The following is a 27,134-nucleotide window of genomic DNA, read 5'->3' as shown; positions in this document are numbered from 1 at the left end:
AAAAAAAAAAAAAAAAAAAAAAAAAAAAAAACTAAAGTGCCTGGAAAATCATGTCTCAATAATAACCCTGAGTTTTAATGGTCTAAACTCACCAATCAAAAGATGTAGGCTAGCATATTGGATTAAAAAAAAAAGAACTCAACAACATGCTGCCTCCAGGAAACTCACCTGATAGAAAAAGACATCCATAGACTGAAGGTGAAAGGTTGGGGAAAATCATACCATTCACACGGACTGTGGAAGCAAGCAGGAATTACCATCCTCATATCAAATAAAGTAGATGTCAAGCAAAGTTAACCAAAGGGGATAAAAAAGGACATTTCATACTGCTCAAGGGAACCATACAACAACAAGACATAACAATTATAAATAGATATGCCCCAAACAATGGAGAATATATGCTTATCAAACAAATTCCTCTCAAGTTCAAGAGTCAAATTGGCCACAACACAGAATGATATACACAATTTAAACAGACTAATATCAAGCAGTGAAATAGAAGACACCATTAGAAGCCTACTAACCAAGAAAACCCCAGGACCAGATGAATACACAGCTGAGTTCTGCAAGACCTTTAAAGAAGAACTAATACCAATACTCTTCAGACCAATATCTGAAGTTTCAGAGACTAAAAAAATATGCTACTGAATGAAAAATGGGTTGCAAAAGACATCAAGAATGAGATTAAAAAATTCTTAGAGGTGAATGAGAATACTGACACAAGATATCGAAATCTCTGGGACACTATGAAGGCAGTACCCATAGTGTAATATCTCAATAAAATTCTGGCAAATTGAATACAAAAACATATTTAAAAGACTGTGCACCATGATCAAGTGGGATTCATCCCAGGGATGCAATTTTGGTTCAACATATGGAAATCAATAAATGTAATTCATCATATCAACAGACTTAAAGATAAGAACCATATGATCATCTCAATAGATGCAAAAAAGCATTTGACAAAATACAGCACCCCTTCATGTTTAAAACACTAGAAAAAAATGGGATAACAGAAACATATCTCAACATCATAAATGCTATCTATGCTAATGCCAAGGCAACATCATTCTAAATGGAGAAAAATTGAAGGTATTCTCTCTAAAAACTGGAAAAAGATAGGGATGCCCTCTTTCACCACTTCTATTTAACAAAATTGTTGATACACTGGCCAGAGCAATTAGACAGACAAAAGAAATTAAAGGGATACACATAGGAAAAGAAGAACTCAAATTGGCACTATTTGCTGACTAGAAGACCCTAAAAGTCCCACCAGAAAACTCCTAGAATTAGTCAATGAATTCAGCAAAGTAGCAGGATATAAAATTAAGACCCATAAATCAAAGACATTTCTGTATAACAGTGACAAATCCTCAAAAAGGGAAATGAGGAACACTACCCCATTCTCAAAAGCCTCAAAAAAATAATTGGGAATCAATTTAATGAAAGAGGTGAAAGATCTAGATAATGAAAACTACAGAACCCTAAAGAAAGAAATCAAAGAAGACCTTAGAAGATAGAAAGATCTATCTTGCTCTTGGATAGTCAGAATTAATATTATCAAAATGATCATACTTCCAAAAGCACTGTACACATTTCATGCAATTCCAATCAAAATCTCAATGACATTCCTCATAAAAATAGAAAAAGCAGTCATGAAATTCATCTGGAAAAATAAGAGGACCAGAATTGCTAAAGCAATCCTTAACAGAAAGAGTGAAGCAGATGGCAGATACCAGAACTTAAACAATACTACAAAGAAATAGTAACAAAAACAGCATGGTATTGGCACCAAAACATACTGGTAGACCAATGGTACAGAATAGAAGACAGAGAGACTAACCCACAAAACTACAATTATCTTATATTAGACAAAGGTGCCAAGAACATGCATTGGAGAGAAGAAAGCCTCTTCAACAAATGGTGCTGGGAAAACTGGAAATCCCTATGCAGCAAAATGAAATTAAACCCCTATCTCTCACTTACACAAAATTCAACTCAAAGTAGGGCAAGGACTTAGGAATTAAACCAGAAACCCTGCATTTGATAGAAAGAAATGTAGGCAAATGCCAATATGGAAAGCAGTATGGATATTCCTTGAAAAACTGGGAATGAGACCACCGTTTGACCCATCATGTTAGATTAGGCCCCAACTTCCTTAATAAGACTCTTATAGTGCAAGAATTAAAATCAAGAATCAATAAATGGGATGTATTCAAACTAAAAAGCTTCTTCTCAGCAAAAGAAACAATCAGTGAGGGGAACAGAGAGCGTACGTCTTGGGAGCAAATTTTTACCCCTCACACTTCAGATCTCTAGGGTATACAAAAACTCAAAAAGCTAAATACCAAAAAACAAATAACCCAATCAATCAGAAGATGATGTACAATCAATCAACAAATACATGAAAAAATGTTAAACATCTCTAGCAATTAGAGAAATGCAAATCAAAACCACTCTAAGATTTCATCTCACTCCAGTCAGAATGGCAGCCATCAAGAATACAAACAACAATAACCGTTGGCAAGGATGTGGGGGGGAAGGCACACTCATACACTCCTGGTGGGACTGAAAATTGGTGCAGCCAATATGGAAAGCAGTATGGAGAATCCTTGGAAAACTGGGAATGGGACCACACTTGACCAAGCTATGCCACTCCTCGGTCTATTCCCAAAGGTCTTAAAAACAGCATACTACAAAGACACAGCCACATCAATGTTTATAACGGCACAATCCACAATAGCTAAACTGTGGGACCAACCTAGATGCCCTTCAATAAATGAATGGATAAAAAAATGTGTCATATATACACAATGGAATTTTACTCAGCAATAAAAAAAGAATAAAATAATGGCATTTTCAGGTAAATGGATGGAGTTAGAGAAGATAATACTAAGTGAAGTTAGCCAATCCCAAAAAACCAAATGCCGAATGTTTTCTCTGATATAAGGAGGCTGATTCATAGTGGGGTAGGGAGAGGGAGCATGGGAGGAATAGACAAACACTATATAGGGAAGAGGGGTGGGGGGGAAGGGAAGAAGCATGGGGTTAGAAATGATGGTGGAATGAAATGGACATCATTATCCAAAATACATGTATGGAGATACAAATAGTGTGAATATACTTTGTATACAACCAGAGATATGAAAAATTGTACTCTATACATGTAATACGAATTGTAATACATTCCGCTGTCATGCATAATAAATTAGAATAATTTTTTAAAATATATATACTAAGATCTGTTAGAAAGGTAGAATAAATAGTGCAATGTAACTGCCAAACTAGAAAACTTATCAATAGAAAGGACAGACTCCCTAAAGGTAAGGCTCTAAAGATCAAATAAGTTACAATGGAGGATTTCAAATCAGTGGAAAAACTGATGTGAAAGTAAATGAATTCAATTTCATAAAAAGAAATATTTATATCTCCAATCTTATACTAAAATAAGTTACAAATCAACATAAGTATGAATGAAAAAATTAGAAGGAAGTCTAAATGTCTGTTGATATACATTTCTGGCAAGGAAATCCTTTAAACAAATTGTAAAATGGGCCAAATTAATAAAGAAAAAGATTAGTATGACTGACTGCATAAAAAATGAAATTTTTAAATTAAAAATTTTTTCAGATGCAGAAGATAAACCGAAAAATATTTTTATATTTTTGGTCAAGGGTTATTATCATTTCTATATAAAGAGAATAACGTAGAGGCTATGGAAAATCGTACACAGGCTCCTCAAAATTTTTCAAAAAGAACTGCCATATGACCCAGCTATCTCACTAATGATTATATATATATATATATATATATATATATATNATATATATATATATATATATATATATATATATATATATATATATATATATATATATATATCAAGATGATTTAAAATCAACACCTCACAATAATAGTTGCACTCCCTTTTTTATGGTAGCATTATTTCCAATAGCCAAAATATAGAAACAAATCAAGAGTCCACAGAGAGATGAACAGTTACAGAAACTGCAGTGTATACACACAATGAAATACTAGTTAGCCTTAAAGGAAATTCTCCATTTGTGACAATATGTATATATCTGGAAGACATCATGCTAAATCAAATAAGCCAGTCACAGAAAGAAACACAGCATGATTCCGTCTATAGCAGTACCTAAAATAATCAAACTCACAAATAAAAGCAGAGACTACAGTGATGGTTGCAAGGAGTTAGGCAGAGACGGGAAAAATGAAATTGTTCTTCATTGGGTACAAAGTTTCTATTACACCAGATGAATAACTTCTACAGGTCTACTGTATAACCTAGTATCTATAGTTAATAATACAATATTGTGTACTTCAAACTTTATTAGGAAGGTATATCTCATGTTAAATGTTCTTAATACACACACACACAGCCAATGGAAACAGGAAAATTTTGGGAAGTGCTATGCCTATTTCCTTGATTGCAGTGATGGTATCATGAATCCAAACTCATCAAATTGCACATATTAAATATGTGCATTTCTTTGTATATCAATTATACTTCAATATAAGCTATTATTAGTATATATATACATATATATTTTTTTTCTCTAAAAATGGGCAAATAACATGAAACCAATTAGCTTTTAATGCATGAAATAAGTTTGATTAGTAATAAAGGAAATTCAAATAAAGTAACAATTATGAAATATTTCATCTATCCAATTAACAAAAATCAAATGCTAAGAATGAGTCTCAGTGAAGATGTGTGGAAACGAGTTATTTAAGCATTGAGAAAGTGGCGTAAACTGTTATAAGTTCCTGGAGGAAAATCTACACTTTCTACCTAAAACCTTAAACATGTATATATCCCCTAACTATAAAATACTATTTTTAGAAATGTATCTAAGGAAATAACCAAATTCACAAGATGTACGTTTAAAGATATTTATAAGAAGTTTATAAATAATGTGAAAGAAAAATGATGTTCGTGTCCTCAAAATAGGGACACTGTTAAATGGTGAGTAGTACATACACACAGTGGAATAGAGCAAAGCCACTACTAACGTTAGTATTACTCCTTTCCTTTGGTTATATGTATGGAATGGTTCTTATGACACATTCAAGATTTAAAATAGAGTAGGTTGGAAAGTGTACACGAATTGTGATTAAATTTATGTTTATAATACATGTAAAGGGTTTGGGGGTGTAGCTCAGTGATAGAGCATTTGCCTGGCACATAGGAACCCTGGGTTCCATAACAAGCCCTGCAGGGGGAGGGGAATTATGTAAGTATATATATGAGAGTATAGATGGAAAAGAATGTTATGATTAGAATTATGTTAAAATTTACAACGTAAGTGAGGGGATTTTATATGTGACGCTTCACATGTGAATGCTAACTTGATGGCAATATCTGAATGACTTTTTAAATACTCTCTTGCATTTATAAAAGCTTTTTGAGAAGAGTGCAGAATGCAGTAGTTTTATAACAAAGAAATAGTAAAGTTTTCTATAATAAGATAATTTCTAAGAGAGATAAAAAATGAAGTTACTTCCTTATATAAATGTCGTTTTCCAACGTTGTGCTTAAATGTTGAGAAAGTGTACATAATTCGTGCCATAAAGCAAACTTAGTTCTCAACCAAATCTTTTGTTTCCTTTCCTTTATAAAAATCTTTGTTTTTGAAAATTCTTATATATTTAAAAATTTATAAATACCCACAGGACCAAAATAAGAGTTTTAGTAAAGGATCTGGTGGTCACAGTAGCCTATGCTGGATGATCCTCACCAATCACAAAACAATTCAGAGGTACATCTCTTCTCATAGGGATATAATAAAGCAATAAAGACTCACATAAATAGGGCACAGTGATGCACATCTGTAATTCCAGTAACTTAGGAGGCTGAGGCAGGAGGTTCCATGTTTGATATCAGCCTCAGGAACTTCTTTTCCCTACCTCCCTTTTTCATTTATCATGACCTATTTACTCTAACAACAAAATATACTTGAGTTGGGGGTGAGGAGTGGCCTTTGGTTTTAGACTACATTTTAGGAATTCAAGACAGACATGAAAGTCTAATTTTTTTTTCTTCCAATTTAATGTGGAATTTCTGGAAAGTCTTTTTTTAAATTTTTAACTGGAAAATATATAGCATCATTATTAACAATGAAGAATCAGAAAAATCTTGGAGCTTGAGTTATACCTTGTGGTAGAGCACATTCGTAGCATGTGTGAGGTCCTGAGTTTAATGCCCAGCACTGCAAAAAAAGAGAGCGAAGGGGTGGAAAAAAGGAAAGGAAAGATCTCTACAAAAAATACAAACAAATATTTGGGGCCTGTGTCATACAAACACATCTGTCTTTCTAAATTTGGCTTTTATACATTTTCATTTCATTTTTCTTCCTTCACAGTTCTCATGCTAACAAACAGTATGACCATTTTGTGACATTTTATTAATACTTCAACTTTTCAGCCTTTTTCCAGTATGCTTGTACTCAGAGTAACAAAAATATTTAGTAAAGAAGCTGCTTGGCCAATAAGAAATGGTGTTTGGTATAAGGCTAGGTCACATAACTTTCAACCTCAAATTACAACGATTACAACGATGAGTCTCTCTCAGCCTACCCATCTCACATGCTTTTCTCCAACTTGTAGGATTATGTATGTATAATTTTGTAAATGTTTGATTTATTGTTCCTTCCTTTTCCCTAGAGATATAGCTGACTCTTATTTCTGTTGGCTCCTTTAGGTGCCTTGGGACAACTGACATTTACAAGACTTAACCTGAGCCCCATCAGTTACAAGAGCTTGGAAACCTCAGCTGTCACTTCCGTTTCCATGGAAACTCAAATCAGATTGCCAAAAATGAGGTTAGTCACTTAAGAATCATACTTTCTTAAAAAGAAAGAAACACACTGCCCATCACCAACATATTATTTGAAACAGGGCTTTGTTTAAATCTGTTTTCTTGGGTTTTTTTTGAGAATTTAAATACCTGTTTCCATGGTAGCAGATTAATAAACTACAAAGACAAAGCAGAGCTCTGAAAGTTCCTTCTGGCTGCACCTAAGCACTCAGAGCACACTGTGGGGGTGAAGCCACCTGCAGAGCAGGGTTCCAAACATGTGTTTCTTAAGCAATGACAATAACTGCTTTGTTTCTATTCATATGTGTTTCCCATACCTGGAATACATTCCTTAAATACAGGGACCTGAGAGTTTTTATAATAGTTAACAATAATAATAACTACTAATTATTATTTGCTAACTGCCTGCAATGAGACTGGAAAGTCCAGGGTGTTCTACGTACACAACTGGAGTCCTTAGTATTAAGCTCCCAATTTCACATGGAAACTAAGACTCACTGAAGATCACATATAAATTGACAAGGAATAGAGCTATGAATCAGGAGATCAGGAGATCGAGTCCACTCTGGAGCCCAGGCTTTGATCTCATCCTTTTCAAAGTGAAGAATGGAACAGAGAGAGAGATGGGAATTTATCCCTACCCTCAATTTACAGGCATGTGTCATAGTCACATGCACTCAGATGCAATTCGAGGACTCAACAACCAGAGGCCAAATGAGGTGAGAGGGAGTCATGCTCCTCAGAAGTGTGTAAGAACTGTTATGTTTTTTCTCTTACCAGGTCATGAAAAGAAAGTCCAATTTTCCCCAAAGCCCAAGAATGGAAGCTGATCTCCCAGGGGGAAAGATTTTCAATGGAATTTAATGCAACATAATTTTCCTCTTCACACTTTACTCTCACCATCAGCCACAAACTGGTACATAAATTAGAGCAATGTCTTTACATAGGGACTTTATAAATTACTCAGGTTTGTTGCTTAAATGATTTAATAACTTCTTTTAAATTCCTGATCAATTGGTGAAAATATTAGTCAAGTCAAAGGACCACAACAGGAATTGAGTAAATACGTTAGTTTTCCCTGAAGTGGTATTTTTCTATTTTACTTGGGAGTGTACATGTCTACTGCTTAATCAGAGGCAGGGGTGACCACACATTCTTTAAAAAATTAGGTAGGGACAACAGTGGTCATTTATACTTTAGTCCAAATTAATTCTGACAGAGTTAAAAATAAACCCCCATAAGCTCTTAGGAGAGACTTAGTAGAAACTGGATCCATTTCAACATAAAAACAGCTGTCTTCCACATTTTTTCTCAAGCAAAATGTAGATGAGAAACTGATATAACAGATTCTGTCTCCAGGCAAAATGAAATGGACGATGTTAATGTCAGTACAGGAAGAAAAGGAGGGGGCAATTCCCAAAAGAGCAACTCAGTGCTCACTTTTAATTTATGTCAATATTTTCCTATTGAAGTAGGAACAGAAACCATGGAAGAGAACATTTTTGGAGGAGTGAAGCAGAGGCACCCCTGACATCATAATGAAACCCAGTTGAACCTTGAACTGCTTTGGGTTCTTTGGAATAAGAATAATTTGCTAATTTAAAGAGTTTAAGAAACTGCATAAAGCCCTAAGTGACATTTAATTTGAAAAACAATACAAAGCACAATTCCTCAAGGAAAAAATTTTCCAAATGAAATACAAGTTACCATTCATAATTCATTACTGCCAACCTTTTACTTCTTCAACTTTCAGATCTTTAGAAGTGAAACAGGATTTCCAAACCTCTGTCTTCAGTCATAATGTAAATCACCATAAAAATTCAAATAAAGCTGTATAAACTACATTAGTAGTGATCAAGAAAAATGTATAGCAAAAGGACAAGCAAAAAAATTTAAATTTAATTATGCTTGAAAAGTCATAAATTAGAACTAAGAAATCCAAATAAAACGGCCTACACCAAAAGTGGAAGATAAAAAGACCCTAAACTATGGTGTTGCATATTTACCCACAAATTTCAACTAAGCATGAAAACCAATATTAAACATGGCATCCTGTACTTAAATTTTATCTAACAAAATATATTAAGAATTCCTTTGAGTATATTTCTTAATAGAGAAAACGTTTTTCCTCTTTCAATCCTGCCTGTGGTAGGCAGAATGATCCCAAAGATGTCCACATCCTAATACCTGGAATTTATGACCATTTTATTTACATGGAAAAGGATATCAAAAGGTAAGGGATCCTGAATTATCCAGATGGGCCTCATCCAATCTCACAGGCCCTTGAAAGTGGTGAAATGTTGTACAAATGAAAGGGGAAGAGGAAGGCAAAGGAAATTCCACACATGAGAAGGAGTTAGCCCACCACTGCTGACTGAGATGTGGCAATGCACATTCACAAACCAAAGAGTTCATGCTGCAATTGAGGGCAGCTCTCTGCTGAAAGCAAGAGAAAAAAAAAAAAAAAAAAAAAACTCAAATCTTTCATCAACATGATTAATTCTGGAAATGGGCTCTTCCAGTACCCCCCATTAGGAGACCAGTTATTGATTTCTTTCTGGTGATACCCAGAGCAGAGAACCCAGACAAAGCAACTAGAACTTCTGATCTAGAGAATTGCAAGATAACAAATAGAATTCTTTTAAGCTGCTAAATCCATTGTAATTTGTTATGCCAACAACAGAAAACAAATGTATCTCCAAAGCCAAAACTTGTTTTTCCTCTACCTTTTACCATTCAATTATTTTTTAAGAAGTTTTTAAAAGTCTACAGTGAGGATTAGAGATGTGGCTCTATGGTAGAGTGCTTGCCTGGGCTCGATCCCCGTCACCAAAAGAAAGAGGAAATATTTTTTTAAAAATAGATAAAAACAAACAATGCCTTAAGGTAGCCTTAAGATATGGATGCCACCAGTTACTGGTGACAAGTCCTGCTTTCTCACATGTTGAAGTATGATATTAGAGAAGCACACTGAGGCAAGCATATAAAGCAGGGTTTATTTAAAAAGGGGTAACATAAACTTCTCCCGGGAGGGAAAAGGGGGCCATAGCTGGTATCCTGCTATCCCCAGAAGTGAGGGAGTTCTGCCTTTTTTTCTATATTGTAGTCTTCCTTTGTTCTCCTGCTCTTTTTCCCTAATCTCTCTCCTCCCTGCATATGTGACTAGGCCCAGGAGATGCTCAGGGGGATGGCCAAAAGATGAGAAGCAGACAGGCTGGAGGAGCCACGATGGAGTTATCTGGGCAGGAAGGGGGCCTAATTAACAAGTCCCTGTAGAGAAGGACAATCCCTGGGACAGGTTACCTTAGCAACAGGTTGGGGCAGGGCCAGGTTATCTTGATTAGGATGGAGAAATGCCTCTGAAGGCATTTCAGTCCCTCAGAGGGCAGTCTCCAACTTCCAGGGCTCACTCAAATTGGCCTCCTTGCTCTGCCAACCTGACTTGATTTACCTATCTATACCAACTGCCTGTCTAATTCTGGCTTCAGTATGATCCCCAAACTTGCTACCTCTGCACTGATAGGGTGTTTAATGCCTGCTCTTGAGATCATCTCCTACAGCCTCTCACAGAGGTAAAATGGCAGACTGTAAAGAACTAATGAAAAAAATGGTAAGCAGGTTTGTTAATCTCCTCAAGAGCTAGTTTCCTCATCTACATACTGGAAGAAGATGACCTCCCTGACAGGGTTGTCATGAGGAATGATTTTATAAATGTAAAAGCATATTTAAAATGTGGAAACCCTCTTACTTTGTTCTTCCATGGTCTCCTTTAAAGCTTTCTGCACACTGCAATCCCCAGTACAACAAACATTGTTGGCACCACACAAAGGGACAAACGTTTTTATGGAGAAGCTAATACCATTGATTGAAATCTTCCTGGAAAGCATTTCAAGAACCATCTCCTAGAAGTCAGGGCTGATGTCACACAACTACTACACATAGTAATGATTCTAATAAAAGATGAGAACCTGATTATTTAGGTGTGTCATTTTTGCTTACAGTCTGAGTGACAGAAATAGAAACTGAAATGATCTTAGTAAATTGGGGGAAAAAAAGATACACCCCTCATTCCCCCAAAAACAAGATATAAACAGAAAAGAAATAATTAAGGAAAGGGGCATAATAAGAAAAGCTGAACAAACATGGGTAATCTGCCCTATTGTAATATTAAAAATTATAGTATAGAATGTACCCTGATAACTTAATAGCTAAAGGCCTGTTAGGAAACAATTAGCAATAACTTTTAACTTGATGAATTGATTAATGAGAATTGACTTTCAGGAATTTAGCCAGCTTCTCACTGGCATATAAAAGGTGCTCATTAAATATTTGCTGAATGGATGATGTGTATAGGCATTATATTTGGCCTTAAATATAACTTGGAGATTCCTGGAACAAAATATTATTATGATGATGATTAAAATAAAAAACCACCAATTATCCACTACTTTCTCAGACATCCAACTAAAAGTATAGAAACTTGAAAAAAAATAAGCAAATTGTGTCTTTTCTTTTATCAGTTTTGATTTGTCACGTTAACAAAAGTCTGCCACTCATAGGAACTATAGGCAATAGAAGATAACATGGTCTTTTAAAAACTATAACTGATTATTTTAAGATTGATGGTTCAAAACAATTTTAAAATCTGTACTGGGTATTTCTAAACAGTTAAAATATTTGTTGATCTCATTGTTTAGCATTTTAATAAGGGTTATAAAATTTCAGAAACCTTATGCCACTTATATTTATTAATATAATTAAATATAAGAATCAAAGATTCTTGGATGTTGGAGTAAGTGTGGTCAGAGAAAGCACTGATGAGGGAATGATATTTAAGGTGACACCAGCCCTTGGAACGTAAGGAGTTTTCCAGGAGTGAAGAAAGAGTATTTGTGGCAGAATATTGAATGAACACTGGATTTAAGGCCTTGAGTTTAGGGGAAAATGGAATAGATTCAAGGAACTAAAAAATGGACAGTCTGCCAAGAATATAGTATGTCATGAGAAAAATAATACTATATGAAGTAGAAAAATAGAAGTCAGCCACTGAAAGGGTTTATAAAACATTTTAAATCAGACTTTCTGTAAATTCAATGAAAAAAATTGGTTTGAAGTATATGTATTTCTTCTAAATTGTTTTTTAGTTTCTACTTCTATTTTAATCATCTTTTTAAGAGTTTGGTATAAAATTCTAAGCATAACAGAATCTATAATCTATTAACATACATTGCATAATAACTAGCAACTTAGAGAAGACATCACTGGTCTTTCCAAACACAACTTCAAATGACTGTCTTGAATGATGAACAGAGTAGATCTTCTTCTACAAAGAGTAAAAGGATATTTTGATTACCCCATCACTAATGTACCTTCCCCATAAAATCATTTCATATTTGGTAGTGCCTATTCTCCTGATATATTTCACCTTCCATCTTTACTGACTTATGAATGAACCTTTCATTGTGATTAATTTTTATTTTTTTAAGGAATTATCTCCTTTGATGTATCTTTTACCAAAGAAGTTTTCAAATATCTACCATGATATAAAATACACAAGATTTCAAGACTTTAAAACTAACTTTCATAAAGATAATTTTATCAAGCCATTTTTTCATTCATTTATTTATTTCCTTTTCCAATGGAGAGTCTGTTAGAAGACACTGATATCTTTATTTGAATAAATTATATTTAAACCAAAAATTAGTAAAGAACCAGAGAGGCAGTCAATATTTAACATACTTGACTCCCTACTAACCAGATTATTTATTGTAACTGTTATTTTGGTACTTCATATCTTCATTGATGTTGTTTTGTAAAACATTACTTATTTTCTTGTGTTTTCTTTCCTGGTGCTATCTGTTGAACGTAGGGCCTTACACATGCTAGGTAAGTGCTCCACCACTAAGCAGTATCCCCAGCCAATCATCACTTATTTTTCAAAGTTCATAAAAAAATTATAAGGCTTTCAGAATGAGAAATGAATATGGTAAGAAGGAGCACCTGCTTCTACAGAACTCCCACTCCACCACAGAGGAACAGATAGACTATTGCAAGTTCTCATTCCATTCATTGTATCTGGATTTTTAACTGACTCTACCCTACATGTATTTTCTGAATCATTTCTTTAACTTTATCTTTTCATTGCTAGAGGTTGACAAGAAGAAGAGAATTGCAAAGCGGAAAAAAAGTGTAGAACAAGAGTCTTGTTTCCTAAGTATTACTTTGTCCTGGATGCATTTTCTAGTAGATATTAACCTAACAAGGCTATTGAGTAAGAAGTATGTGGAATTCTTGGAACAGAATCCTTAGGAAATGTCTAGTAATGAGGTCTCAAGCTTCTTTGGTATACTATCATTAAGAAAAAAAAAAGTAGGACCTCTTCAAAATGTAGTATAATCAAATAATAATTTTCTAATGAAAATGTATTCAGCATTTAAGATGAAAAAAAAACTCTAGTTGTCAGCTTGTTGCAAATTTGTGTGTGTGTGTAGATAGATAGATAGAGAGAGAGAGAGAAAGAGAGAGAGAAACTAGTAATTCAAATGGCATTCTTAGCATTATTTTAGCATATTCCTTCTCTATATCTCACATATTTTTCTTATTTTCTCTTCTGCTATGTATTCACCTCTTTTCTCTCATATCCAAAATATGAATTCAAAAAACTCAAGATATGCATGTAAGTATTTATCATTTAATTTTTATATGACCATAAAGTGCTCTACAGTATAATTTGTAGAACTATTTTATCTTTCCTGACCTATTTTATCTTTTCATCATTTACTTAAGAAAGCTGAAGATGAGTATTTAGGATAAAGTGAATATGAAAAAAAAAATTACCCAAGACTTTGGCATTTGAAGCAACTTATTTATGCTCTCAATCCATAAATTGGAGGAAATCAGGGGAGCAATGGTTTCATTTAGTTATGTTGAGCAAAAGAATAAATTGATAATTCTTAAAAGTAACAACTTAAACAAATACCCTAGGTGTCCACATTCCTGGAATATATATTTTTTTCAAAATTACAAAAAAACCATTGATGCCATCTTGAAAACCCTTAATCCTGGAGTACAAAGAAAGATATTCTTAAAGGTCCTTTGATTTCTAGAGTTGAAAGACACAATCCCTGGGCTCTGAAATGGCAAAAGTTCCAAGTACATAAAAATTAGCAGTGAGAATAACAAAGAGAGCTGTCTTCTTCCAACTAAGAGAAATGCTCTGTAATATGAAAAGTTCCAAATAAACTTTGTATTGTTCCTATTGGTTTCCATTTAGTCAAAGCTTATCAGGTCACACTTTGTGTTTGTCACTATGATAAACATTAGGGAGAAGAGAAGGAGAATTCAGAGTTTCACAAGACCTGGATTTTCCTTCATCGGGTTTATACTTTTGTTTGTGTATAAGATGTACGTATAATTAACATTATACAAATAGTACTTGAGGAATGATTAATGTGTCAAGAATGAAAACTGTAAAATACACATGTTTTGAACATACACTTTCATCAAAACTGGTTATTAGAAGGAAGGGGTGGCTCCCAGAAGTGAGCTAAACTCTAAAGTAGGACAAGTTTAGGGGTTGGTCTGAGTTGGGTAGAAACTGGGTGACAATGGATTTCAACAGGTTAAACCATTCAGTCCAAATATCACCCTATATGGAAAAGATCCAACACTAATGATTTAAGATACAGAAAGGCATCCTGACAAGAATATTGGGAAACGCAGACCATAGCAAGGAACCTAAGAGTCAACACTAAACTATGCAAAGAGACAGGCAGACAGCATGAGTCTGTTTGCAGACTTCAGACATTTATGAAGTGAAAAGTGACAGGATGCCTCATTGTAAGTTTTAAGAAGAAAATTCTTATGACTGGAGACCAGACATGTACATTTTGAAGAGGCAAGGGGGCAGAGTACAATTATCGCTAGATTAGGACAATGACAATGAAAATGGGAAATTAATGGTTTTAGAGATATAAAGTAGATGACTTTTCCAGATGAAATTAAAATGTAAATTTAATTATTCTATGTATAGTTTTTTTTCTGAAGAATGTCAAGTCTAAATGAAGCATAAATTTCCAAACTGTTGTTTACTGATTGTTTCCAGATGTTCTTGACTTCCATTTGTCTACATGTAACAAAGGAAAGTGTTAAAACAGGACAGGGGGAAACCAGCCGTTTCTTACCTAACACATTTGTAGCACCGTGGCGCATATTAAAAATGGCAATGGACAGTTATCTGGTTAACTTGATCAAAATAAATCAAGCAAACCTGAAACAGATCATGCAAACCAAATTTAAGATATCCAGACTGACAGTGAACATCAATTATGGTAGACAGTTCACAAAGGGAAGGGAGAATTTGGCAATGCTGATGGGCATTCACTAATTGTTAAACCAGAAATATTTTGTCTGGAAAATAAAAACCTCAAATCTGTTGGAAACAAATAATTTAAAGCATACCTTTAGAGGGAAAAAAACAACAACACTGAAACAGACTGGAACAAATTTCTGCATAAAAGACAACATGTTCTACTCACCGCAAATATATGTAACCTAATTACTGTGAAAAACAGATATTCCCCTTTATAGCATGGCCACAGTCATGTCCCCTGCAGTCTCTGCTAAACTGAACTGTTTATTTTATAAACTTAAATATATTAATTCCCTTTGGCTTGACCATTTTCATGCACAGGATGTATGTGTATGTGTTTATATCTGTGCATATATATGGACTCATTCCACCAATCCTTTCTGTATTTTTAATTTCCTTTTTATTCTACTAAGTTTTATTGCTTTCTTCATGTTATTCACATGTAAAATACAAAACACATGTATCTATCGTTGTCTAGATGAGATGGGTTTGATCCCTAAAAGAATTCTTTTATTTAATTTCAGCTTCAAAGGTAGTTTTTCTTTCTAAAAGTAATTTCAAAACATGAATGTCATGTTAATTTGTATAATCTCTGATTTAACAAGTCTCTTGATTAAATACTTTTTGACTTTCATAGTCAAACACAAATAACAGGGTATGATTATGCACTCTGAATACATTTTCTCATAACTGTGTATGTTTGTGATTTTTTTGGCAAGTTGTTCTATTGAGGGAGAATAAAAGCCATTAACAGATTAGATATAAAGTGATTTCATTTTAGCTAAATCCCTTTATTTTTCTCATGCTTTTCTCTTAGCATTAATGAAAAGGGTCATAAATGGGTGAACTGATTGCAGGCACTTGAGAGAGGCAGAACACAATAGTGGCATACCTACAGATGAATAGCAGGAAGGAATTTTAAAAATATATAGAAACTAAAGGCAAAGAAAGAGAGGGGGAAAGTCTTTTTTTCCAGTTGGAAGCATGATGACAATGATGGCGCTCTGTTCTACCACCATTTTCTCAATCGGATGTTTCTCTGTGTAATTATGAGTAAACTATTGGTAAAAAAAAAAAACATGAGAAAATTAGGAGGGTTTTAACGCACTCCTTTTTGGAACATGATCCGTGAAGTGAACAGCCCTGGATATTAGAATGGATTGCCTGGCACATCTAACCTGAATAAAAGAGCGAGTGAAGGAAATTCATTTCATCATCAGCTCTTTGGGGAAGAATTAGTTGACCACCTTTCCATGGAGGAAGTTTTCCTTTTTAACAACAGTTCTCACTAGATTTATTAATCTAGTATTTGCTCACTGTATTTATAATACAACTTATTTTCTCAAGGCTTTTTGTGTTTCAGGGAAAAGAATGTCATTTTATCAGCTAGTTGGCTTCTCACCAGTTTTTCTGAGAGTTTCTTTTTTAATGGTCACATCTGGTGATAAAACAGCTCCCTACTCCCAGGTATGGATATTATGCATAATTACTCACAGATGGCCAGTAAGCTACTCCATCCCAGACAGCACAGACACATCCTCAGGGTCAGCTAGCCCATCTGCATCTGACTCCTGGAAGAGAAATCAGGAGAATTGTGTTTCAGAAATCACTGTCCAAATCTACCTTCACCTCATGATAAATCTGCCTTTCAGACCAAAACTTTGAATGCATTTAAACCTGACCTCCCATTCAACACACTCTAATAGAATTGATATCATCATCAATTCTTCACATTGTAGAACAGAAGTTCAATCTATCAGGGGGAAAAAAAACTATTTATGTGCTCCAATTTTCAAAAAAGGGAAATTTTTAAAATTTTTTGTTTTAATTAGTTATACATGACAGTAGACTGCATTTATGCACTTTGACACATAGATAGGAAATAATTTCTCATTTTTCTGAGAGTAATGTTGTAGAATCACATTGGTCATGTAGTCACATATATACACAAAGCAATAATGTCTGTTTCATTCTACTGTCCTTCCTATCTCAACATCCCCTAACCTACCCTCCCTTCACTTCCATCCACATAATCTAAGGTAACTCTATTCTTCTCTAGTGTTCCCCACATTGTGAATGAGCATCCACATTTTAGAGAAAACATTGGCCTTTAGTTTTGGGGGATTGATTTATTTTGCTTAGCATGATATTCTCCAACTCATCCATTTACCAGCAAATATCATAATTTCATCCTTCTTTGAAGTTGAATAGTATTTCATTTATCCATTAATCTATTGAAGGACACCTAGGTTGGTTCCATAGTTTTGTTATTATAAATTGAACTGCTATAAAAATTGATGTGGCTGCATCACTGTAGTATGTTGATTTTAAGTCCTTTGTGTATAAACCCAGGAATGGGGTAGCTGGGTCAAATGGTGGTTCCATTCCACATTTCCTGAGGAATCGCCATACTGCTTTCCATTGTGGTTGTACCCAATTTGCAGTCCCACCAGCAATGTATGAGTGTACTTTTTCCCCCACATCCTCACCAACATTTATTGTTGCCTATATTCTTTTTTTAAAATTTCTTTTTATTTGTAGATGGACACAATATTTTTATTTTTATTTGCTTATTTTTTTATGTGGTGCTGAGAATCGAACCCAGGGCCTCACACATGTGAGGCAAGCTCTCTACCACTGACCTACAACCCCATCCCCTATTGTTGCCTGTATTCTTGATGATTGCCATTCTGACTGGAATAAGATGAAATCTTAGTGTAGTTTTGATTTGCATTTCCCTAATTGCTAGAGTTATTGGACATTTTTTTCATATATTTGTTAATTAATTGTATTTCTTCTTCTGTGAATTATATAGTCAGTTTCTTTGCCCATTTATTGATTGGATTATTTGTTCTTTTGGTGTTAAGTTTTTTGAGTTCTTTATATATCCTAGAGATTAATTCTTTATCAGAGGTGTATGTGGTAAAGATTTTCTCCAAATGTGTAGGTACTTTGCTCACATTATTGATTGTTTCCTTTGCTGAGAAGAAGGTTTTTAATTTGAATCCATCCCATTTATTGATTCTTGATTTTATTTATTGTGCTTAAGTTAGGTACTCCATTTTTATAAGTTTAAGTTATATACTTTAAGAAAAGATGAATGTTCTGGATTCTACATTTTCAAGAAAATCCAAGTATTTCTGCCTTTCTTTGCCCTTTAAAATAGGTCCCTGGACACATGCCCATTGACCTATGGGGTAATACAGTCCCCAATTTGGAAGATTTAATTTTACTGATGTGGTTTGATCTATCCAGAACCAGGAAAATTCCTAGAAACTCTTTTCATGGAATTGAATTTGTCTTGCCTCCAATTCTAACATCCCAACCTCTTTTGATGTGGTCACATTAAAGACTGAAGAAGACACAATGAAAACCTTAGGGAAGCAAATACTAGAGCCTTTGTTTTTCTCCAAATAAATCCATTCACTATTGTCCATTCTTTTTTGAGCTACACATACTGAGCATTTATCATCAAAAGCTTGTTTATATTTGAGAATATATATATAATATATTATTATCCACTAGTCTTTCTTTCTTTTTTCTTTTTTGAGAGAGAGAGAGAGAGAGAGAGAGAGAGAGAATTTTTTAATAATTATTTTTTAGTTTTCAGTGGACACAACATCTTTATTTTTATGTGGTGCTGAGGATCGAACCCAGTGCCCTGCGAATGTCAGGTGAGCGTGCTACCGCTTGAGCCACATCCCCAGCCCCATCCACTAGTCTTTCTTTAATGAAAATCCTATTATCCACATGGTCCCATATCTAAGACATATTTTAAAGGCATCATTAAGATATTTCTTTTTGCTCTGCTCATAGGAGATGCTTGTTAAGAATTAGCAATTTGAGTTTAGGAACTGTGATGAGTTGATAAATCAGTCTTTGCTCAGAAGCAAGCACAAAGATCAGCTGGGGATAGGTAAGCTAAATGATGTCCTTCCCCTAGCCACTGCTTCACTCACTGATCTTGTTTGAATGCTTGCCCAAAATATTTTCCCAGGACGCTTCTGAAAGGATTTTAAATAAGGATGCTTTTCTGTGAGCCATCTGGCAGCTTCCTGGAAAGCAGCAGCAAAAGATGTCTGTACTCACAGAGATTGATTAGATTCCCAGTGGAGCCTTTCAAAGCTGATCACTTACAACAAGATGCTCACTGTGGGCCAAACTTGCTTTTAGGTAGCACTAGCTGAACTGATAAACACAGGGACTGTGGACACTTCCAAGGATCTTGAGCTTGATTCTCAAGCATAAGGAGTGATAAACAAATAGGACACAATAGCATCAAAGTCTGATACGAAGGCACAGAGACAAAAGAATCCCCCCCAAAAAATGAACATCCAAATACAGGGTACTGTTGAGTCAACAGGCATTTATGGAGCACTTAATATAGAGGACATTGTGAGGCATTAGGGATAGAGAGGCAACAAGCCACAGTCCTTACATGCCAGAAGTTCACAGTTTTCTAAGGACAGAGATGGATAAGCAAATACATTGCTGTTTAATTCGAAGATTACTAAAATAATAAAGAAGTGAAACAAAAATGATGGCCTGATCTGATTCCAGTGAGAAGTACCCAGCAGAAAAGAGAGTAGAAACTTAAGAAATAACAACAAGCGTCATTTCCTGAAGACTGGTGGTGTGGATAGAGATGCATTCAGGTTTGAGATACTGAATAGAAAATGCAGGAGGAATGCAGAAGAGAGGCCTGAAGAAGAGGTCCAGATGTGGCAGTGATCAGTGTGCAGGTATGGATGGAAATCCTGGAAAAGGGTGAGAGCCTGTTATCCTGTGAGACAGGGAAAAGACCAAGAAATGATTCTGAAAAACATCATATGTGAGGAGATGACAGAATAAAAGAATCTGATGAAGGAAGTGAGAAATGACATTTGGTGAAGAAGGAGACCAAAACAGTGACTTCTGTGATACCCAGGAAAGTTTCAAAACAGGAATCAGTCGATTGTATCACATGTCTCAGAAAAGTGAAGACAGGGACTGAGAAAATGTTTCTGGGATTTGAAAATTAGGAAATTGTTACTGAACATGGCAGGAGCAATCAAGCAGTCCACAGACCCTTGAAAGCAGCATGGCAGTGGGTATATTGGTACCCTAGGAGTCATTTAATCTATCATCCAGCACAACTTTAACTGAAGAACTGAAAAAAAAAATCACATTGGCTGAGACACTAGACTATTTATTGGGTGATTAGTCTCAGCTTTTTATACAGAAATATTCAGGTGAACTATAAGAGACAGTTTTTGTCAACTTTCACAAAATATTCTTAATCCAATAAACTTGGACACCCACAGTGATTGTGGTATGCTGGGTCTTTTGAAGACCCTTGTGATAGGCTTAACCCTTTGTTTTCTGTCAACATAGAGAAATCTAGAAAATCTGATGAGAAGGGGCTGAAAGCCTGAGTTGGAAAGAGATCAGAGATGAACTGAATAGCAATATATCTATACTTATGCAAAATTAATCACACAGCTAATTTCTTTTCTTCCCCCATGATGCTAGGGATAGAACCCAGGGCTTTGCTCACGTTAAGCAAACATGATACCTCTGAGGCACATCCCTAGACCCACACAGATAATTTCAGTTTAAACTTATTAGATTTCTAATCATAAGTGACAAAATATATTTTTAATATGACTTCTGTATCTTTTATTCAGTATGTACACAGGGAATATATTTTTGTTGGAGAATCTAACAGGTTTAGATAGTGGAAGATTTAAGACAGGTAGAAGGCTCACACCCATCTGACCCTAATTTCTATTCAGAGAAACAAATTGTGTACACCTAAAATAGCTGAAAATAATTACTAACACTAACTAATGATGTAGTAATTCAGAGGAAAGGAAGGAAATATATATATATATATATATATATATATATATATATATATATATATATATATATATTAGATAGATGTAAAAACAAGCTCAAGGGAATGATTGAATTGAATAACGTTATTTCAAGAGGATTTTCAGAGGTGAAACTTGTACTGAAAAATCAATTATTAGTGGAAATGCTTTCTTTGTAAATATGATTGACAGTCTTTATTAGTCCTCCATGCACATATTTGTCACTAAATAAACAAAGGTGAAACTTGCAAGTCAGTTGGTAGAGGAAAGCCAGGCTTTGGCTAGATGTCAGTAGACCAGAACTTCATGCTTCTCTCTCTAATGTTTTATAGTGGAACCCTGAGAAAGGAAAAATTTTGTCTGTTTTGTTGTTGTTCTTGTTGCTGCTGCTGCTTTGGTCTCAGCTGACCTTATATATTAAAGAACTCTTTGGTTTACTTGTGTTCTAATGTCTCCTCCAGTTCCAGAGTCTGATCTTTCAGTTCTAAGATTCCAAGGCCTCTTGGATTGAAACAGAGCAATTACTATATTTGAGCCACAAAAGAGTAGATAAAGATGAAGGATTATCTGCAGGGTTCCAGCAAAAGCATCTGGGACAGCAAATGCACACATTATATACACCCTGCTATGTGGCCCAACTCAGGAAAGATCTGTCAACTCTTCTCCACAAAGCCATGGGCTCTCCTAGGCACCACTCACCAGTGACGATGTCAATGCTGATAACAAGTTTTAAATAATACTTTATAGCAGAGTCTCTAATCTCTTTCAAAAGATAGTAATTATATTTTTATTTCCTGAAAATTCATAAATATGATTGTACTTAACATATTTGTTAGAACATTGAATCACCTTTTTAATTTAAACCCATTTCAAAATAACATTCAAACCCCTAAAAATGAATATATAGGAAAATAATTTTGTCTCTTTTTCCCTGGTAAGACCTGACTTCTCTAAATAACAAATATAAATGCCAATTGACTCAGTCTGTTAACATTTAGAAATTAAAAGAGGAAAGGAGGTAATTTCCTGAGTGAGTTAAACTTGTATTATTTATGTTTGATTTTTGCCTTACTTGTAATAAGTGTTATAGTCTATGCCTCTTTGTTCATTTTTTTATTGTCTTCATCTTTATTAGATAAGGGAGAATTTTCTAAAGTCAATACACATAATCAAAATGTTACACAGGATTTTAATCGAATGTCAGAGTAGAATATAAAATTTCCAGATCTTTTCTAAATTCCAAGTGGCTAATTCAGAAAAGAGAGTTCCTTAAACTTAATGCTCACAATATCACACATCTATATACACTGAGGATTACTGAGGAAATAAGACCACAAACCTAGTGAACACAGTACAATTGATGGAGAAGTCTCAGAAACACACATTTCCCACATAAGCCAGAGATTCACCATTTTTCTATATTAAGTTGATGACCTGATCTTGGTGACCTCTAGGCTAATCAGAAAGACACAAGAGATTTGGAATGCCTGATACTCAGGAGAAAAATGAAGGAGGAAACATTTTGTAGCACATTGGTCCCTTTTAGTAATTTATGTACCTTCTCCCTACTTTTTAAAGATCTTACCATTTGCTTATTTCCTTTTAGTGAGGGTAATGACATACACATAAAGGAGCCTGTCTTTTTATCTTTGGAAGGCAAACAGAAAGAACAAGTTGCAAAGACTTCAGAAGAGGAAACATAGCCATGGAATAGAGTAGTGTCATCCAGAGAAGATGGGCACATCAGGCAAGTCCCCCAAACTCACAAAAGAAGAAACACCCTAACCATTCTGAACCAGGAAAGGACCTTTAGTTTTGTCACTGAAAGATCCATGTGCATTTCCCACACAATTAAGGAACAGAGTGAATTTTCCTATCTATATGGAAGGCTTGATGCTAAATAAACCTGCTTTTATTGTGTTGTTCTCTTTTTGTATTTATTTCCAGCCATTTAAGACAAAAAAAAAAAAAAACATCATCTTAGATTCCTATTTTTTCATTAACCTTCACTGACAAAAATCTTAATTTTGGTTTATAGTCTTTCTTATTTGCAGCTCTCTGGCTTACACACTGGATGCCTATTCCTACCACAAGTCTGATGGGAACAGATGAGCATCTGAATTTCTTTTGATACTTTTGCAAGCTGGCCCTTCACACAGACACTGAACAAATGCTTTTGAAGATAATGTTATTGGAAGGCGGGAAACTGAATACCAGGGTATATTCACAATAGTGCACCTTGCCAAGAGTCAGGCAGCAACATTCTACTTGTTTTTGGCAATGATCTGATGCTAATAGAATACTGTGTCCTATGTTTGTCTTTTCAATTTCAAAGAATATGAAGAAATTTGATAGGGTCTTAAAAACGGGGAAAAATAATATGTAAATAATAGAAAACTGTTACTTAGAGAAAAGATTAAAGGCACTGGGATCATTTAGTTTGGAAAAGGAACACCTACGGGGAAAAAAAATGTATGTCAGGTATCCTAGTGACCAAAAAAATAGCTACTCTTCATCTTGATCAAGGAAACCATGAGAGGAAACAAGTTAAAATTAGAAAAAGGGGGAGAGAGCCTGATTAGGCATAAGGAAGATATTCTTGGCCTTGATGCTGAAACTTTGGAGTATACTGCCAAAAAAATGTTGTAAAATTTCTTGGAAACATCAATAACAATCTGAATTAATTGAAGGCATTTCTCTGTCACCAAAAGAAAAAAATTAAATCAGATAACCTTTTTTTTTTTTAATATTTATTTATTTTTTTAGTTCTCGGTGGACACAACATCTTTGTTTGTATGTGGTGCTGAGGATCGAACCCGGGCGAGCGACAGGCGAGCGCGCTACCACTTGAGCCACAGCCCCAGCCCTCAGATAACCTTTTGAAGTCCCAGTTTGGAGGCATATTTATAAGAATTTAGCTACCTAACAGGTAAAGTCAGGCAGAAATTTCCAAGCCCAAAGGTTTTTTTTTTTTTTTTCATAAACAATATTTAGGATTCTGACAATACCAAGTTTTATTTGACTAGATTTAAAAACCAGAAGTTTACACTAAAATATTTTTAAATTATTTTTATAATGCGGCTTTTTTTTTCCTTGCAAAATCATCTATTTTTAACAGCTTAAGCCCTTTGGGGCTCTGAGGTTATTGAACAGAAGATAAAGACATTCTGGTTTATAGAATCTGAGACATCCAAATTGACTTTTGAGCTAAGGTTATAATAAAATAAACTTTTTCTAATTTCTATAATCCATGGTCTCTTCACAGGTGAATTTATTTTACGACACTGTAATAGCCTACCCCATATGGTTCCCTAAAGCTTAAAGAACAAAGCATGGAGGAGAATTAGTAAAGATGAAGACAAGAAGGAATTAAGAACAAGATTCTGGAGCATGAAAGAAGAGCATAAGAAGCTGAAACTGATCTTTCTGGGATGGGGGAGCATTGAAAGATTTCAAGTTGAAAAGTTACATAATCCAACATTTATTTAATTAAAACAATTCTGAAAGTGCAGAGAATGAAATAGAGTGAGATGTGGGATGTGGGTATAGCTTAAACATGGTAGCAGAAGTCAAGATGGAGCACATCAAGTGGATTCCAGGGATCTCCAAGGCACAGTTGATAAGGCATCATGATTGGTTGGAGGGAGGATGAGGGTGGGTGAGTGAGAGAAAATGTCAGGACAATTCTCAAATATCTGATTGCCATAGTCTGAACACTTGTGTCCCAGCAAAACTCATGAATTGAAACCTGATCCCCAATATGATGGCACTTGAGGATGGGGCCTTGGAGAGGTGATTAAGTCTTGTAGGCAAGTAGGCAGAGCCCTCAATACGGCTCCCCAAAAGACAGCTCCATTACTGTTTCCACCTTGCATGCTCAGAGCTCAGAATGAGAAGATAACTAACTATAAACCAGGAAGCCAACCCTCAGCACACACTGAGCTGGCCAGCACTTCAATCTTGAACTTCCCATTCTTCAGAACTATGATTAATAAATTTCTGTTGCTTATAGACCACCCAGTCTATGGTGTTTTTGTTATACTAGTCCAAACAGGATATAAAAAAAAAAGATTAGGAGGGTGGAAGCCCTTCTTTTTGATTCACTTATTTGTATCTCACAAACTCCAAGAATACCTTTAAAAAGGCTCAATGGCAGATGAATTAACTCCCCAAAATCTTTGTATCTTTTTATTCGTGGATCAAGGGCATTAGATTAAGCAAATAGTTGGCTTGTCTTTAACATATATCTAAAGTTCTTTTCAGAGACACCCTTTGTTTAATCCTTAAAACAGCACCAGAAATTATTTGACAAATAAAAATATGAAGACACCTAACCATACAATTAGTAACTGAACAGGCCAGGTATGGCATCTATATCCTCCTCTGCTTTGCCTCACCACACTTCAGGTTTTTATAGAATCCTATTCCCAAAATTCAACAAACTTTGCCCTAAAGCACATCATTTCCAAGTGCAATTCAAAACTTCAGCTACTCTGAAACCTACCTGTTAGATTGAATCCACTCGTTATATGATTTTCTGGTTTATTTGGCAATTCTAAGATAAGCTGCTCTGGTGGCTTGTGCATTAGCTGTCCCCTGGTGTCTGTCTACAGAGTCATCGTGCAGAGTTTTAATTGAATCTGCCTAAGACTCTCCTGGAGATTAAAGGTAAGTGTTTCCGAGAGGAAAGAAAAGTAATATAACAGAAGAGCTTAAAGTCAGGTTTAAGATTACAAGCAAGGAGTAGAACAATCAGATAGCATTTACAGCTATGACAATAATAGCACAACCCTACTAAGGAAATATTTTATTCTCCAGCAAAGTTTCTTAGAGATAGACAAGAGGAGATCAAGAGTAGCCATTTAATCATGCACTGAATGCCACCTACAATCATGAAGTGAACCCTCAGGATAATAATCCTGAGGGTTTAATCCATGACTTCAGGCAAGTAAGGTGGGTTAAGGGGAAAGAAAAGAATTATAATTATTTTTAAACTGGCTGAACATTGATTCAATTGGTGCAATAGGCTAAAAACTTCATAGAAGAAAAATTGCTATTTTGTTTAGAATACCTTAGCAGGCAATATTTAGTTATAAAAAATAATATCAAGTGGATATAGAGAAAATTGAAAGAATTTTTAAAAAAGAAAAAAATTAAAATCTTCAGCATAATAAATTAACAAAAAAAAGTTCCATTTTCCTTTGACAGACAAGGAGGGCTGGGATTTTTTATATCTTTGAATGTTTTCTATTCTATTTACTCTCTTCCCTTTTTCACATTCACCAATAATAGATCATTTATCTTTTGTCAGTCTTTCTTAGTAGAATGTATGACACATTCATTTTGGGGTCTTTGTTCTTTTCCATCTCTAAGATTACATGTTCTCATGAAATTTCTGGTCAAGGTATATTTTTATTTTTAGTTCATGTGGTTTTCATACCTATAATATTCTTTTATGTTTGGGAAAATATTGGTTACAGATGATAAAAGATACCAATTTTCTATGTACAGTTTGATGTTTTGTCAATTATATTCAGCCATGTCAGTATTATTCAAGTGAAGACATAAAACAACTCTATCTCTTCTCCTATTAACTTTGCATCATGCATTAGAATACTGTGAGTCAATTCCTTATAATTCTTTGAATCCCATTTGTCTAGCTGAGTCTACTATCCCAAATATTTTGTAGGTCTTAGCAAAATATCTAATAGCTATTTTTTTAACCTTGAAATAAAAAAAAAAAAGCACTTCCATGGCCAGGCACAGAGATACATGCCTGTAATCCCAGCTGCTCTAGAGGCTGAGATAGGAGGATCTGGAGTTCAAAGCCAGCCTCAGCAAAAGCAAGGCACTAAGCAACTCAGTGAGACTCTGTCTCTAAATAAAATACAAAATAGGGCTTGGAATGTGGTTCAGTAGTCCAGTGCCCCTGAGTTTTCAATCACTGGTACCAAAAAAAAAAAAAAAGACACTTCCAATATTATTTCCTTTAAGTTTTGCTTGCAAACTGAATACCCTGCTCCTTAATTCTCCTCTCTCTTTCCTCTCCCCCCTCCCCCCACCCATC

General features: G+C 34.8%; 1 protein-coding gene across 1 annotated transcript in view; it reads right to left on the bottom strand.

Annotated features, from left to right (window-relative positions):
• Chodl (chondrolectin) overlaps nucleotides 1–27,134 on the bottom strand; it is a 353,866-nt gene that overhangs the window by 267,549 nt on the left and 59,183 nt on the right. Inside the window, exon 2 of the mRNA XM_048803528.1 lies at nucleotides 16,704–16,780. The gene's annotated coding sequence lies outside the window, so the exon portion shown is untranslated. The remainder of the gene's footprint in view (nucleotides 1–16,703; nucleotides 16,781–27,134) is intronic.

The sequence above is a fragment of the Marmota marmota genome, unplaced genomic scaffold, assembly GCF_001458135.2.
Source record: "Marmota marmota marmota unplaced genomic scaffold, marMar, whole genome shotgun sequence".
NCBI lineage: Eukaryota > Metazoa > Chordata > Mammalia > Rodentia > Sciuridae > Marmota > Marmota marmota.
Note: the sequence above shows the minus strand (reverse complement) of the source record. Positions and strands in the feature narration are given on the sequence as shown.